This window comes from Cynocephalus volans, chromosome 4 (genome assembly GCF_027409185.1).
Source record: "Cynocephalus volans isolate mCynVol1 chromosome 4, mCynVol1.pri, whole genome shotgun sequence".
Lineage (NCBI taxonomy): Eukaryota > Metazoa > Chordata > Mammalia > Dermoptera > Cynocephalidae > Cynocephalus > Cynocephalus volans.
The window spans coordinates 33,565,601-33,581,132 of NC_084463.1; the positions used below are offsets into that span (position 1 = coordinate 33,565,601).

General features: G+C 44.3%; 1 pseudogene; it reads left to right on the plus strand.

Annotated features, from left to right (window-relative positions):
* The first annotated feature begins 3,725 nt into the window (after positions 1-3,725).
* Positions 3,726-4,669, plus strand: LOC134375952 (olfactory receptor 2AJ1-like; annotated as a pseudogene).
* The last annotated feature ends 10,863 nt before the right edge of the window (positions 4,670-15,532 follow it).

Below are 15,532 nucleotides of genomic sequence, written 5' to 3' on the forward strand. Positions count from 1 at the left end.
CAATAAACATTAATTTCAGTTATAATTATTACAACTTCAGTTAAGATTTAATTTTATATTTTATTGGGGTTTTGCACAGATGAGAGAGAAAATGAATAAAATATTTTCAGGGTACTGTATTTGCAGTACATTTTACTGTTTATTTCTTTTTAAAGCACAAGGAAATAGCTTATACTGATATTTCCTTAATATAATTACTTGAGAAAATAGCAGACCCATTGCTAGGCTAAGTGATTTCTGTTATACATCTATTTACCTATAATCCATGTAATTTCCTGCCAATAAAGTAATGGTTTTATTCTTTCCATATTTAGGTCAATTCAATGTTTGACTTCTGCCTTTTCTAAGATATATTATTGTAGCGAATTACTTGTAACAGCTGTTTTTTTTTTTTAACAGTTGATTACTAACCCAGTAAGTCTGACTTTTATGATAGAATTGATGACTAGTAAATTGAGTTACTGATATTATAAGTTTATAGAAAGCTCAAAAAATAAAAGGTTATTGTAATATAATATAAAATGTACAGGTGCACAGTCAGACATAATATTCCCCAGGATATCCATGTCAAATGCTTTTCAAAATAAACATTTTTTCAGACAGAAGTGATGTGTTTTCTGGTCTTACTTGTCTTGCACTCAAAATTTAATTCAAAGGATTAATGTAGGGGCAAATCAATAACCATTTAAAATGAATATGTAGTCATACCAATATTAGTAAATAATTGGTATCTAGTTAAATCAAAATTAAAAGAAATATTTTATATGCTTTATCTGTATAAGGAGAGATCTGGTAGGAAAATTAAATACTATTTTGAAGTCTGATTAAGTGTAAATCTATGAATATGTAGTATATTTTGAGAAACTTCATAAATACAAAATGATAGAAATGATTTAAATGTAGCACAGTAAAGGTTAGAATAGAAGATTAGAGTACTGATAGCTACCAAATTATTTCAAAGTAGGGATAATTTAAGTGGACCACTTGCATAATAATCAGCTAGTAATAGTTTGATTCACCAATGGAAACGAACATATTGAGTCCAAAGTAGTTCCACTGAAAAAAATCAAACAATTTAGTTACCTGTACAAACTAGTTGGGTTTGGCTAAATAATTTAGAGAGCCAAATAACTTGTGTGTGAATGGAGAATTTTTTAGATATGATGGGAAAACACACACACACACAAACACACACAGACGCGCACACACACAATCAGATAGTTATTGTTTAGAGGTTATGTGATATACTTCTTTGTGTCAAAATTTCTTAGTATAAAATGATCTGTGTGATTCATGCTGATGTTGTTCTATATTTATTTCTCCATAACCATAGTCTCTGTTTTCTTAAAATAAAGTAGCTATTTTAATATCAAACAAACATTTTATGTGGAGAATATTGCACACTAGTTAAATTTTGAACGGAACTGACTGATTGCTTCTTTCAAAAATTAAAACTCTGAGTACATATAAAAAAGTGGACAGACTCTCAGAACAGATAAGATTTCCTAAAAACAATAGATCCAAAAATTTTTGAAAAACTTGACACTTAAAATCATGTGTAGGGCATATTCTCTGATAAAGCCCCAAGCTTATAGAAGAGAGATGGGTGTAAAGTGTATGTCATATCTTTTCTCCAACATTCAATATTATTGAACAAGGAATATTTAGAGCGACATGAGAAAAAAATAAAACGTCTTTACCTCAGTAAAGGGTTGCAAATATGAACCAGTTAATGAGAGGCACCACTGCGCTTAAATCTGAACATAGGTCCATATCAAATTTTACTGAAAAATTTCACTGCGGTTCAAACTACTCAATACATGCAAGACTAATTGTAATGCATGTATCTCCAAGCCTCCTTCATGTGCTGATCTCTTAAAACTCTGAAAATCATAGCAAACAGGTGTTAATGTTCAAGGGAACTAAAACTAGAACTAAAGGATTAATTTTTCAAAATGAAAATTCTCAACATTCAGAAAATAAAATACAGATAATATAAATAAAGTATATGTTATCCGTAATATAATTTCCATGTTTAAGTCAAAAAAAGTAAAAATTTAATCTAATTTTATTCAAACATATGAATAGACGTTAATAAGACGGCAAGTGATTTTTTTTGTTTGTTGTTGATTTTCAATGATCATACCACTTATTGAAAGACAGAAACCTAGATTAATATTTTCCTGAATTACACCATTTATATATAAGTATGTATGTACACATGTGTCTTTTTATATTTAGGAACAGATTATACATCCAAGAGGTGCACAAATGACTATAGAGTAAACATTTAATTAAACACTATCAAAGTATAAACAAATAATATTAATACTTATAATTCCCTACTTATAGAACTAATAAATGATGCCTCAGTTTCTACAAGTTAAAACAATAGGCAATAGTAAAATATATTTTGAAAGATGCACTGTTGATTTTGACCAAATATAGCTTTCACTTTTCACATTTAAAATACAGGTGATGCTTCAAATTACAAACACACATCCATTTTTTGTTACAGTATACAGTTATTTATTATTTTGGAAAGTTTTAGAAATTGTCGGGTCCACCGCCGGCCTACCCGAACAGCCCTAGCCTCGTTCCTTTTGGTGGGCGAGCGAAGTGCCCGGGATTCCTCTTTCCCTCCTGTCCCCTTTGGAAGGAGACGGGGGAAGAGAGTCGTGAAGAGAGGTGAGCACACCGCCGGCCCCAACCAGCCCGGTTTAAAGGACACTCAGACGCAGCGGGGGTTCTGTCGAGCAGTTCCGTTTATTACCACACAAGCACTTGCTTTTCATAATCTTATCAGCTGAAAGGTCAAGAGAGCATGCATCCTGTCTCAATGCCTAGCTATTGCAACCTCGAGCACGGAAGTGCATATTTGGCCAATAAGGGCTAAGTCAAGGTTCCCACAGACACCCCACCCTACTTCCTCCTAGTGCCGTATTAGGCTGCCACATTAATACGCCCTTGTGGGCCCATAATGGCGCGGCTTGTAATGTCACTTAAAGTGGCGTTTTTTTTTTTTAAGGCCCGAAAAGAAATTATACATTTTAATTTCTGTAAGATTTATTGAATGGAAAATGCATTGCAAAGATTAAGTCTCATGATTCATTCATTGCATTCATATATTTGACAAACATTCTGGAGGAACTGCTATGCTCCAGGCACTGTGGCAGGCATTTGGTTTATACCATTGAACAAAAGAAAGATCTCCCATTGTGAATTTAAAATTCTGGTGGGAGAGAATTTCAATAAACAATAAATATAACTCATATGTTAATTACATAATATGTTACATAAAAATGTGGGAAAAAAAGGATCTGAGTAAAGAGGAACAACAAAGTCAGGGTTCAGATGGGATCATTAAGAGTTTAAAAAGGGTGTGCAGGTGTCAGACTCCTGGAAAAGATAACATTTGGGAAAAGACTAGACTTTAGTAAAAAATATGGAATTAATTAGACCTTGAGACTGCATGGAGCTCAAATCCCACTCAATATACCGAATGTCATCAGTTGATTCAAAGAAAATAAATGCCCATACTGTAAAATATTCCTATTCCAAAAATTAGCAGAGTTCTTTGATGTTGATTACAGCATATGCATCACTAATTCTCATTTTATAATGCAGATGTATACAAATTAGTTTGAGATTCACACCATTTTTCTTCTTTTTCTATTGAATTCTTATTTATTTATTATATCTTCTTAGGTAAAATAGGAGAATTGATGATGGGATATAAGAATGATACCTTCAGCAGTGACTTCACTCTTTTGGGACTGTTCTCTTCTTCCCATACAAGCCAGGTCTTCTTCTCCTTTACATTTATCCTTTCTATTGTGACTGTAACAGAAAATACTCTCATGTTCCTCCTTACTACAGGGAATCATGACTCCATAAACCAATGTATTTCCTGCTCCGCCATCTCTCTTTATGGATACCTTGCATATTTCCAACATTGTTCCCAAATGATCACTGACTTTTTGTCAGGCAGCAGATCTATTTTATTTGCAACTTGTGGCTTCCAGGTATTTCTGTCCCTCACCCTCCTGGGTGACAAGAGCCTTCTCCTGGCAGCGATGTCCTATGGTCGCTGTGTAGCCATCTGCCACCCGCTGCACGATCCGATTCTTACCAACGAGTATGTCAGCGTTCTCATTGCCACAGCGTCCTGGCTGGCTGTGACCGTCAACTCCGTAGTTCACACAGCTTTTGCACTCCGTTTTCCCTTCTGTGGCTCTAGGGCCATAGATCACTTTTTCTGTGAAGTTCTCGCTATGTTGAAATTGGCCTGTGTAGATTCATCATGCGGTGAAAGAGGAGTGTAGTAAGCGGCATCATTTGCCTGCTGATCCCTTTCTGCATGATCTCTGCTGCTTATGTCCAAAATCTCCTCAGAGTCCTCCAAATGAAATCATCAGAGGCACCAAAAAAGTCATTTTCTACCTCTTCCTTCCACATGATTGTGGTCGTAATGTACTACAGGCCATCTAGTTTCACATATATGAGACCTAAATCATACCACATTCCAGGTCAGGGTAATTTCCTGGCAATATTCTATACCATTCTCCCATCCACACTCAATCCTATCATCTATAGCTTTAGGAATAAAGATGTTCTGGTGGCAATAAAAAAGTGTTCAAATGCATCTTCTGCTTCAAAAAATGGATAGGAAAAATGCCTGAATTATGTGTCCTCACTATTTCAATATAAATACATTATTAGTTTCTGCAGAAAGACAGTCAAAGCTTCTGTCTTGCCAAGTGTGAAAAGCGATACTTTGAAAACCCTGTTAATAATAAATGTTATCACGTGTTGATTTTGAAAATACCTCTAAAAATGTATACTTCCTTCTATGGTACTGATTATAATCACCCAGCACACTTATAGAAAGTAACAGACACCCCAAAGCTTTATACTCCTTCCACAAAAATTGTAAGAATTTATAAGAATATCTTTTAAAATACAACCACACACCCATTATATAAGCAACCTAAATCTATATAATATCTTTATTTTATTAAACTTTGTAAAATTATCTTCAAATTATCAGTTATGAAAAATCCACAAACTCCACTTGAAATCTACATTATTCTTTGCCTAGTTTGTTTTGACACCTTTTTTCACTAAAATAAGTAAAATATATGCATACACACGTGTACATATATATTCATATGCTGGGGAACTATCAAGTTACTCATGCTATGCTAGAAGCGACTATATAATATTAGAAGAATATCAAAAAAATTATGTCTTATTTCATATATACATATAGGATTATATTTTTAAAACTCTTCTAGCACTTATTCTAAAATTATTTCAATGAAGAATTAAATTTTTTACTGATAATTTATTTAAATTATCTTATTAATAGCAAAAACTAGAAAACCACATAGAAATAAGGTAAATGCTCAAGTTAATTTTATTATAGCATATTAAACTAAATATTCATATCAAATAAATATCATAAAATATTTGAAACAAAATATGAAGGTATTACATGAAGCTTAATGGGTAAAAAGTCATTACTTTGCTATCATAGTAAAAAATTTTGAAACAGTAAGAAGGATGATGATACTAGAGGAGAGGAAGGGTCAAGATGGGGGACTAGAAGCACCCAGCTTGCAGTTCTCCTACAGACGAGATCCAGAGCAAAAGTGGACAGCAGAAATCAGTGCAGTAGAAATTCTCTCTTGAAAAAAGTGAACAGTCTTCCCAGCTGGAGCACTTCCCAGTGGTAACCCCTGACTGGTACTTCCCCAGCCCATCCTCATCACTGTGGAGGTCACAAGCACCATTGCCAGGCCCCAGAGCAGTGATTCATCTCCCCCTACAGAAGTTCTTCTTGCTCCCTGCTTCAGCCACCTGTGCATAGCATTGCACAGCCCATGCCATCTACAGCCGTAGCCCCAGCCATTGGAACTGCAGACCAGGAAGATCCAGCCACAGCCACTGAACAGCCCAGAGCCCCTAACACCAAAGTGTCATGCTTCCAGCCACATTCTCCAGACCCCCAACCTGTGTGGCTTCCATCATGGGAGGCTGGAGCCAGCAGCCCCTTGAGGCTTTTAGCACTAGAGACTGGAGTGCCATTACGCCACTCCCGGGATCCCTGTCCCCCTTGGGTCTTATGGGGATGCCAGCAATAGTCCTGGGAGACCCACCTCTCACAGCCTTCAATGGGAGATTTCCCCAAGGCCTGGCACTGGTCACAGGAGCTCTCTCCCTGCTGGATCTCACTGGGAGTGACTTGAGAGACTCTACACCAGATCTAGAAGCCCCTCCCCTCACAGTTATTGCCAGTAGAGACTTGAGCACCTCTACACTACCCCAAGAGTCACACCCCTCATAGCTCTCTCCAGGAAAGTCCTCAGCAGCCTGGCACCAGCCCTAGGAGCACTTGCCCCTTGCAGCTCTACCAGTAGAGACTTGAGCACATCTACCCCAGCCCCGAGAGCTCCACCTCCCACAGTTCACACTGGGAGAGACTTCAGTGATCTGCCACCAGCCCCAAGAATTTCAGTCCTCATGCTTCTCACCAGCAGAGGCCTGAACAGTTGTGCACTAGCCCTGGGAGCCCAGCCCCTGTAACTTTCATCATGAGAGGCATCAGGGGCTCAGCACCAGCCCCAAGAATTTCAGTCCTCATGCTTCTCACCAGCAGAGACCTGAACAGTTGTGCACTAGCCCTGGGAGCCCAGCCCCTGTAACTGAAAGACTCCCGCAGTGGGTAGTCAGTCAGTTCAGGGAGACCCTCCCAAGGAACAGCGAGACCACGGCTTCGGATGCAAAAACAAGAGGTTTATTGAACACACAGGTACCCGGGCGACTCAGTCTTTCGAAAGACTGGCGCGCCGAGTAGAGCTCCTGGGTCCTTTTTATAGCAAAAAGCGCGGGTACAGAAGCGAGAAGCAAGGTAATTGGTTAGTTTAAATCAAGCCAGGGGTGAACTTCGGTCAAGTGGGAGTCCTTGAAACAGCTGAGGGGCACTCTTGAAACTTTAACTGACTTGTCTATTTCTGGGAACTATCCGCCCTTTGCCTCGGGCCGGGGCCCAGGTGCATAACCACAGATATCCTGTTTGACTCTGTTCCCCTTGTTTCTTAACTTGACTTTTTGGCTGTATTTTCCCTATACCCTTGTAAAAAGCACTTCCTTCATTCCCCCATTTCTCTTGTGGATCGCTCTAATCTTAGAGCGGAATTAAAAGTTATCTTCGCCATTTAAGGTTTGGTATTTTTGCCTAAGGACCAGAATCTTAACTGCACTTACCCTATCATTGATGAATTGGACTAGTCTATTGATGACGTAGGGCCCAAGGGTGAACAACAGAAGGAGGAGTAATAGGGGCCCGGCGATGGTTGACAGTAGGGTGGTCAACCAAGGGGAGTTATTTGATCTGGTTATAAGCATTTTCATAGTTTGAGTCAGGAGGCCTGACTCTTTTAGAGGCCGGTGCATCAATTTCTGGAATATCCCAAGCCTCGAGACCCGCCGCCAGGGCACATATATCAGGGGTAAGGGAGGGCCACCAAGTCCAAAGGGGGTGGACTTCTGTCTTGAACCAGACAACCTTTCCAGTTTGGGACAGTACCTGCCAGGTGAGGGTGTTGGGCTGGTTAGGGTTATTACTTGGTAGGCTTGCTCCGCCGCCGCCGAATGCGCAACTTAAGAGGATTATCAGTCCTCTCCAGCTCCCAGGATTCATCTGGTACGGAGGGTGGCGCAGGCTTGAGGTGAGAAGCATGTACCCAGGCTGCAATGCCATCAACTTTTACTGCGGTCGGGGTGGTCAGCAATACCAGATACGGGCCTTTCCACCGAGGCTCAAGGTTGCTGGGTCGATGGCGTCTGACCAGCACTTGGTCTCCGACCTGGAACGGATGAGGGATGGCCACGGCACCTGGCTCGTATACCTCCTTGATCTGGTCCCAGATCTGGGTTTTTACAACTTCTAAAGCCTTTAAGTGAGTAAATAAGACAGGAAGAAAGTTATCATCGGGACCCAGTGTTCCTCCCAACTCAAGTATGGGGGGGGGTCCCCCGTGGAGGATTTCATAAGGGGTCAGACCAAGCTGGCCAGGGGTATTCCTGGCTCTGAACAGCGCTAAGGGAAGGAGGGCCACCCAGTCTTTTCCACCGGTCTCTAAGGCCAATTTAGTTAAGGTCTCTTTGATGGTTCTATTCATTCTCTCTACTTGACCTGAGCTCTGGGGCCTATACGCACAATGTAATTTCCAATTTATTCCCAGTTGTGTGGCCAGTCCCTGGCTTACCTGAGCAACAAAGGCTGGGCCATTATCTGACCCGATCACCTTAGGGATCCCGAAACGGGGCAGGATTTCTTCTAGTATCTTTTTACATACAGTCAGGGCCGTTTCAGTTTTGGTAGGGAAAGCTTCTACCCATCCAGAGAAAGTATCTACAAATACTAGCAGATACCTGTTCCCATACCGGCCAGGCTTTACCTCTGTAAAGTCTACTTCCCAGTATACGCCGGGTCGATCTCCCCGTTGTCTTTTTCCGGTCTCTCGGTAGGTGGTAGTCGCATTAGTCATGGCACAAGCCGGACACCGATTGGCGACTTCTTGAACGGTGGACCGGAGATTCGGGATGGAGAGGCTGGTGCGGCTCGTTAGTTGAAGGAGCTTTTCTGGTCCTAAGTGTGTTAGCTGATGTAACCGCTAAATGAATTCTTTTCCCTGGTCAGGAGTGAGCTCTCTTGGCTTGGTCCTAGCTTGAGCAGGCTCGATTGGCTCTTGAAGCTTTATAGTTTCTGCTAGCACCCTGACCGACAGGGCGGCTTGTTTTGCAGCCTCGTCGGCCCTCCGGTTCCCGGCCGCCACAGGGTTATTTCCTCTCTGGTGGCCCGGGCAGTGGATAATGGCGACCTGCTGTCCGTGTAGATGTTGATGTTTTTTCCTTCGGCTAGGCGTAATGCCTGCGTCAAGGCGATTAGCTCGGCCTTCTGGGCTGATGTCCCTTCTGGCAGGCTGCTTGCCCATACCGTCCGTTTGCCATCTACGATGGCGGCCCCTGCTCTCCGCTTACCTTCCACAATGAAGCTGCTACCGTCTGTATACCAGGCAGGCACTCCGGGCAATGGCTGGTCCTTCAGGTCCCGTCGAGTCCCAGCTTCTTCAGCAAGGATTTCTGAGCATTGGTGTACTGGGGTGGATTCTGACTCGACTGGTAGTAGGGTAGCTGGGTTCAGGACAGCAGGGGGCGCGAAAGATATCCTTTCGTTTAGCAGCAAACTCTGGTAATGAGTCATTCTGGCATTGGTCATCCACCGATTGGGGGGCTGCCGCACAATACTTTCGAGGCTGTGGGAAGCAATCACAGTCACATTTTGCCCCAAGGTTAACTTATCAGCGTCTTTGAGGAGGAGTGCCACTGCAGCAACCGCTTTTAGGCAGGTTGGCCACCCACTGGCCACTGGATCCAGTTTTTTTGATAGATAAGCTACTGGCCGTCGCCATGGTCCTAGGGTCTGAGTAAGCACTCCTCGGGCTACACCGGCTCTTTCATCTACGTATAGAGTAAATGGTTTGGTGAGGTCTGGGAGAGCCAAGGCGGGGGCAGACAGCAAGGCTTTTTTTATGTGGTCAAAAGCCTTTTGATGCTCCTCAGTCCAGGTAAAAGGAATGTTTTCCCTTGTCAGGGGGTACAAGGGTGCAGCCAGGGAAGCAAACCCAGGAATCCAGAGCCTGCAGAATCCGGCAGTACCCAGAAATTCGCGGACCTGCCTGGGGGTTGTGGGAGTAGGGATCTTCATAACTGTAGCTTTCCGGGCCGGGGTCAGCCATCTTTTTCCCTCCTTGAGCAGGTACCCCAAATAGGTGACCTCTTTCTGGCATAACTGGGCCTTTTTAGCTGATACCCGGTACCCCAACTTACTCAGTTCCTGCAAGAGCTTTTGTGTCCCTCTTTTGCAGCCTTCATATGTGGGAGCTGCCACTAGGAGGTCGTCCACATATTGGAGTAATATGACCTGGGGGTTGAGAGCCCTAAAAGGAGTTAAATCCCGGTGGAGGGCCTCGTCGAAGAGAGTGGGTGAGTTCTTGAACCCCTGTGGCAGCCGTGTCCAGGTCAGCTGACCAGCGTTACCTTTTTCTGGGTCTCTCCACTCGAACGCGAACAGTGGCTGGCTGTTGGGGTGTAGTTTGAGGCAAAAAAAAAGGCATCCTTGAGATCCAAGACTGAGTACCAAGTGTGACTAGGCGGAAGGGAACTCAGGAGGCTGTATGGGTTTGGGACTGAGGGATGAATGTCTTGCACCCTTTTGTTAATTTCTCTCAAGTCTTGGACTGGCCGATAGTCATTGGTCCCTGGCTTTTTTACTGGTAGCAGAGGGGTGTTCCAGGGCGACTGGCAGGGCACTAAGACCCCTAGGTCTAAGAACCTTTGGATGTGGGGTCTGATGCCTTCCCGGGCTTCTTTAGTCATTGGATACTGTCGGACGGCCACCGGTGAGGCACCCGATTTCAGCTCTACTACTACTGGTGGGACGTTATTGGCCAGTCCCATACCTGTCTTTTCTGCCCATACGGTGGGAAAAAGTTGGAGCCAGGATGGGTCGATGGAGGGAGAGGCCGGCTTTTCATACAGCCGGTATTCTTCTTCTAGGTTTAGGACCAAGCACATGGTAGAGTGATCTCCCCATGTTACTTGTGGGCCCTCTGTAGAAAACTGGATTTGGGCCTTTAGTTTGGTCAGAATGTCCCGGCCCAACAGAGGAGCAGGGCACTCAGGTATGACCAAAAAGGAATGGGTCACTTGTTTATGTCCAACCTTTAAAAGTCTTTGTGTGGTCCAGGGGTAGACTTTGCTGCCGGTTGCTCCTACTACGACTGTCCGCCTGGACCCTACCTTCCCCATGGGTTGGGTCAACACCGAATGTTCAGCCCCGGTATCGACCAGAAACTCGATGGGGGTCCCCTCCACAGTCAGTGTTACCCTAGGTTCGGGGAGGGGGTCCGAACCCCGACTCCCCTAGTCATCTAGGGATAGAACCTTGGCTTCTCTGATGTTCTTTTTCCGGGGACATTCTCTTGCCCAGTGACCCTTCTCTTTACAGTACGCGCATTGGTCTTTGTCTAGAGGGGGTCTTCCATCCCTAGGTGTTTTCTTTGCCCGGTTGCTCAGGTTCCCTGTCTGCCTATCTCTAGACCCTCTTTCACCTACCACTGCGGCCAAAATCCTAGTCAAGTTTTTTTTTCTTGGCGCCTATCGCGCCGTCTCTCTCTCTCTTCTGTCTCTCTTTTTTCTCTTTCTTGTTTTTCCTCTTCTGTCTCTCTCTTGTGGTACACCTTTTCTGCCTCTCTCACTAAATCTTGTAAGGAATAATCTTGGAGCCCCTCTAGCCTCTGCAACTTTTTCTTGATATCTGGGGCTGCCTGTCCGATGAAGGCCATTGCAACTGCCGCCTGCTGTCCCTCAGAAGAGGGGTCAAACGGAGTGTATCTCCTATATGCCTCCATCAGGCGTTCCAAGAAAACCGAGGGGGGTTCTACCGGTCCCTGCAAGACCTCTCTTACCTTAGCCAAATTGGTGGGGCGCCGGGCTGCCCCTTTGAGACCTGCCACTAGAGTCCGGCGGTAGACCAGAAGACGCTCCCTACCTTCGGCCGTGTTGTAATCCCATTGAGGTCGATTGAGGGGGAAGGCCTCATTAATGAGGTTCTCGAGTTGTGTAGGGGCCCCGTTGTCCCCGAGAACGTTCTTGCGGGCCTCCAGAAGAATCCTTTCTCGCTCTTCAGTGGTGAAGAGGATCTGGAGTAGCTGTTGGCAATCGTCCCAAGTGGGCTGGTGAGAGAACATAAGGGACTCAAGAAGTCCCGTGAGTCCTGCTGGTTTTTCAGAAAAAGACGGGTGGTTAGACTTCCAATTGTAAAGATCTGCTGAGGAAAAAGGCCAATACTGTAGAGGGACCAAGCCATTAGGCTCAGCTGGGGGCCCTATGGCTCGGAGGGGCAAAGCTACGGTGGAGTCAGGACCGGAGCCGTCTCTCGGACTGCGAGGTTGGCGGCTCCTAGTCCCCGCAGCCGGTCCCTCAGGGCTAGGATCACCGGGCGCTCGGCCTGGTGCCGATCTGTTTCCCTGAGGGGCCAGAGGGGGCAGCGGAGCCGCCGGGTAAGGTGGGGTTTCAGAGAGAGAAAATAGGTCATCTGGTGTCGGGAGGACGGGGGGTTGGGGAGGGGCGGAAGGCTTCCTTGTAGGTGGCCTTTGAGTATTTTCTGATCCCGAAACAACAGCGACTTTGCTGGAGGGTGGCACCCAGGGAGGGGGATTCTGGGCGAGGTCTTGCCATACCACGACACAGGCAACCTGGTCCGGGTGTCCTCCGGTCTCCTGAAAAACAATCTTTTTAACTGCAAAAATGACAGTAAGATCAAAGGTTCCCTCTGGCGGCCAACCTACGCCGAATGTGGGCCACTCAGACGAACAGAAAGTCTGCCATTTTCCTTTTTTGATCTCCATGGACAGATTGTGAGCCCTGGCTTTGACATCTTTCCAATGATCTAGAGTAAGGGAGAGGGGCGTAAGGGCACTTTGCCCCATCTCGAAAATTTCCAATAGGGGAACGACGACGCAAAGACCTATCACAACTAAGACAAAAAGAAACCAGAAACGGCGACGAGACCGAGTGCCGTAGAAATAGAAGAAAGAGTCCGATGGCAGAGCGCGCCTCCCGAGACGCGGTGAGACCAAAACACAATAATCCTCTGCCAAGGGGTCCACCAGGCGTCCCTGGTCCTCCCCTGATCCTGGGACGTCTCCCAGGATTGCCGGGTGGCGAGCCCCCGAACACGTCTGTTCGCTACCCGCACTTCGCTCCCAGAGCGACTAACCCGGAACAAACTGAAACCAAAATGCGCGCGCTCAGAAAAGACAGTCGAAATCACTGAGTCAGACACAGAGACGAGACACAGAAACGAGACACAGAACGACTGCTGGCCAGCTTACCTCCCGTTGGTGGGTCGGTGGTCCCTGGGTGGGGGTCTCCGATCCCGGACGAGCCCCCAAATGAAAGACTCCCGCAGTGGGTAGTCAGTCAGTTCAGGGAGACCCTCCCAAGGAACAGCGAGACCACGGCTTCGGATGCAAAAACAAGAGGTTTATTGAACACACAGGTACCCGGGCGACTCAGTCTTTCGAAAGACTGGCGCGCCGAGTAGAGCTCCTGGGTCCTTTTTATAGCAAAAAGCGCGGGTACAGAAGCGAGAAGCAAGGTAATTGGTTAGTTTAAATCAAGCCAGGGGTGAACTTCGGTCAAGTGGGAGTCCTTGAAACAGCTGAGGGGCACTCTTGAAACTTTAACTGACTTGTCTATTTCTGGGAACTATCCGCCCTTTGCCTCGGGCCGGGGCCCAGGTGCATAACCACAGATATCCTGTTTGACTCTGTTCCCCTTGTTTCTTAACTTGACTTTTTGGCTGTATTTTCCCTATACCCTTGTAAAAAGCACTTCCTTCATAACTTTCATCATGAGAGGCATCAGGGGCTCAGCACCAGCCCCAAGAATTTCAGTCCTCATGCTTCTCACCAGCAGAGACCTGAACAGTTATGCACTAGCCCTAGGAGCCCAGCCCCTGTAAGTTTCATCATGAGAGGCATCAGGGGCTCAGCACCAGCCCCAAGAGCCTCGACCCTTGCAGCGCCTGCCCTGTGGGGCTTGAATCAGTGGATGGTAGCCACAGAAACCTTCGTCTCCCCCACAAATCTGGCACCACAAAAGCCTCAAGCCTCCTGGTAACAGTTTACAGAGCCCCATCCCACATGTTCTCCACCATTTAAATCTATAGATTTCAGACAGATGCCACAAGAGCACTGACACATGTGGCCTCTGTCTAGCCACACCCTCTGTAGTCCCACCCCATGTGGTTAAGTGACATGAATCTCACAACACCTGAATACAGCCTTTAGCGCTCTGCCTCTCACAGCTCCCACTACAGGAGCCCAGTGCTGCTAGGTCACAGTACCAGGAGATCCATTCCACATGACCCCTGTCACCCTCAGTTGCACCACACCTGTAAGTGTTCCCCAGTCTACTGATGCTACCAGGAACACCTGAGTATTTCTGAAACCTCTGGAACTATAGAGTCTACCTGGAATCAAAACTGAAGCATCACATACAATAGAAAACATAAAACAAATCTGCAGGAGAGATTTTCTCTCCTCCAAATACATTCAAGTAACTGAAGAAATGACTGCTCTACCAGATGACTGAACATCAATATAGGGATACTAGAAATATGAAAAAAACAAGAAACTATTACACCCCCAAAGGAATGCAGTAACTCTGAAATACAAGATCCCAATCTATGAGAGACCCTTGAAATGTCTGAAAAAGAATTCAGAACATCAGTCTTAGGGAAACTAGAGCAGTCACATAGACAATGCAATGAAATGAAAAAAATATCCAAGAGATGAAGGAGGAAATCTACAAAGAAATTAATTCAATAAAAAAGGATGTGGCAGAATTGTTGCAACTGAAGGACCCATTCAGCAAAATAAAAACTACATTTGAGAGCTTTAGAAGCATGCTAGTGCAAGCAGAAGAAAGAATTCCTGATTTCAAAGACAGTGTTTTCGAAATAATCCAAGCAGAAGAGAAAAAAAAAAAGAAAAGAAAAGAATTGAAAGAATATTAAGAAAATCTCTGAGAGCTATCAGACAGCCAAAAGAATACAAATCTCTGAATCATGGGTGCTCCAGAAGGGAAAGAAAAATAAAAGACATTGAATACCTATTCAATAAGATAATACCAGAAAACTTCCTGGTATTGGTAGAGAAAGAGATTTCCACATTCAAGAAACTCATAAATCCCCAGATTCAATCCAAAAACATCCTCTCCAAGACATATTGTAATTAAACTGGCAAACACCAAAGACAAAGAGAATCCTAAAAACAGCAAGAAAAGAACATCAAGTCACCTATATGGGCATCCCTATCAGACTAACAGCAGACTTTTCAGCAGAAACCCTACAGGCCAGAAGAGAACGGGATGATATATTTAAAGTATGAGAAGAAAAAAACCTGCCAACCATGAATGCTATACCCAGCAAGCTACCCCTCAGATATGAAAAAGATGTAGTATATTTCCCAGAAAAACAAGAACTGAGTGAATACATTGTTACACAATCAACATTGCAAGAAACTCTCAAGGGAGTTTTGCACCTGAAGTCCAAAATAATAGTAATAATAGTTACCACCATAAATACACTAGTAAAACCAAATCCCACTGGTAGAACACATAGGCAAAAGAGAAAGAGAAAAAACTACACTGTACCACCTCTAAAAGCCAACAAATTCTGAAGTCAAAGAACAGCAGAGAAAGGGGAAAAAAAAAGACACTGAAAACAACCACACAAAAGCAATTAAGTGACAGAAGTTAGGCAATACCTTTCAATAGCAATGCTAAATGTTAATGGATTGAACTCCCCAGTCAGAAGACATTGAGTGGTTGGATGGATTAAAAAACTAGACCCAACTATATGTTGTCCACATGAATCCCACCTCACCTGTGAAGT